The sequence below is a fragment of the Primulina tabacum genome, chromosome 15 (genome assembly GCF_025594145.1).
Source record: "Primulina tabacum isolate GXHZ01 chromosome 15, ASM2559414v2, whole genome shotgun sequence".
Classification (NCBI taxonomy): Eukaryota; Viridiplantae; Streptophyta; class Magnoliopsida; order Lamiales; family Gesneriaceae; genus Primulina; species Primulina tabacum.
The window spans coordinates 20,838,710-20,840,999 of record NC_134564.1 but is presented as its reverse complement, the minus strand read 5'-3'; positions in this window follow the sequence as shown (position 1 = coordinate 20,840,999).

The following is a 2,290-nucleotide window of genomic DNA, read 5'->3' as shown; positions in this document are numbered from 1 at the left end:
TTGAGATGATAAACATGATCAAGGAGTAAGTGGTTAACAAAACCTGGAGGTTGTTCTATATACACCTCTTCTTGCAACTGACCATTTGGAAATGCGCTTTTGACATCCATCTGATACACTCTAAAGTTTTTGTAGGATGCATAGGCTAGGAATATCCTGATTACTTCCAGTCTAGCACCTGGAGCATAGGTCTCGTAATAATCGATTCATTCATCTTGCATGTATCCTTGTGCAACCAACCTTGTTTTATTATGCAAAAGTGAACCGTCTTCATTTAGTTTGTTCCGGTATACCCACTTGGTACCTATAATAGATTTCGAAGAGGGTCTTGGAACTAATGTCCAGACATTGTTATGTGTGAACTGATTAAGCTCTTCTTGCATAGAAATGATCCAACTGGGATCAACAATAGCTTCTTCAGTTTTCTTGGGTTTCAATTGCGATATAAAGGTAGAATGAATAAATAAATTCAACATCTGATTTCTGGTGTTCACCGGATCAGATGGGTTACCAAATATTAAATCATGAGGGTGATTTCTGCTCCATTTCTAATTTGGATCTTCTTGACTTATTTGAAATTCTGGTTCAGGATGTAACTGACCAGTTCCTTCATCTTCAGTTGGAATGACATCAGTTTACGGTTGAATATTTTCTGGATGATCATCAAACTGATTGTCAGCAGCTGTATCGTGTCTAACTAGTGGTTCAACCACTTCTGGTTCTCGTGTTTGAAGGAAGTTCTTTACAATGTCATTTTCATCTTCATTATCATCCTCCAAATTTATATCTGTAAGGCGATTTATCATCTCAACTGAATCAGCTGGCTTATCAGTTATCACCTTTTAATGAAATACAACATCTATAGATTTTTCAACATTTAGAGTAAGTTAATTGGACATTATATATGATTTGCTAAAAGATGAATATCCTAAGAATAATCCTTCATCCGATTTAACAATGAATGCTGTTAAGTGATTTTTACCATTGCTATAAATAAAGCACTTACACCCGAATATTTTAAAATAAGAAACCACACTTTTCTTACCATGCCAGTTCTCATATGGCATTTTCAAATGATTTTTTTAATCATTGATCTTTTTTGTGTATAACACGCAGTGTTAACTGCTTTTATCCAAAATCTATGAGAGATACCAGAATCAGCTAGCATTGTTCTCGATGCCTCTTTAAGAGTTTGATTTCTTCGTTCAGCTATACCATTCTGTTATGGTTTTCTTGCAGCAGAGAACTCATGCTTGATTCCTATGTTTTCAAGATATCGAGACAAAGTCTGATCGACAAATTCAGTTCCACATTCGGATCTATTCTTTCAATCCCGACTGACATTTTATTTAAAATTCTTTTAAAAATTTTGATCAGTTGTGAAGCAGTATGATCCTTTGATTTTAGAAAAATGACCCAAGTAAATCTTGAGAAATCATCAACAATCAAGAGAGTGAATTTCATTCTCTCTAAGCTCTTGACTGGTATCGGACCAAATAAGTCCATATGTATCAGTTCTAAGCATCGGGTTGAAGATTTACTACCTTGGTTTTTAAAAGAGGATCTAGCTTGCTTTCCAAACTGACAGGCAGAACAAATCTTAGGTTTTGAAAAATCACTTTTGAGAAAGCCAGTTACCAGCTCGTGTTTGCTCATTTGTGCAATGATTTTGAAATTTAGATGGTTTAATCTCTTGTGTAATAGCCAGTTCTGAGATTAATTAGAGGCTACTCAGCAAATTGCTTTATCAGGTGGATTGCTCCAACTCACTTTGTATGTGTTTCCACATCTGTTTCCTTTAATGATTAAATCGCCAGTTGCGTTTCTAACTGAACATGCATGCTTACTGAATTCTGCTGAATAGTCATTATTGCATAGTTGACTTATGCTGATTAAATTGTATTTTAAATTGTCAACAAGTAATACATCATTGATGATTATGTTACCATGGATAATCCTACCCTTATCCACGGTTTACCTTGAGAGTCATCACCAAAACTGATCTTAGGTCCAAAATATTTGATCTTTTGTCATATCAATTCAGCATTTCCAGTCATATGTCTTGAACATCTACTGTCCAAGTACCAGACTGAGTCTTTAATCAGTTTACCTGTAACCTTGAATCACAAATAATAAATGAATTTGTTACCCAAATCTATTTGGGTCCAGAGCTGATTAGTTGGGAACCCAGATTTGGATCAGTCGAACCGATCTACCAGTTTCTATGTTCCAAATAACCTTTCCTAATTTGTGTGTGATTCGTGAATGCGGTGAGCTTGATAAAACATAT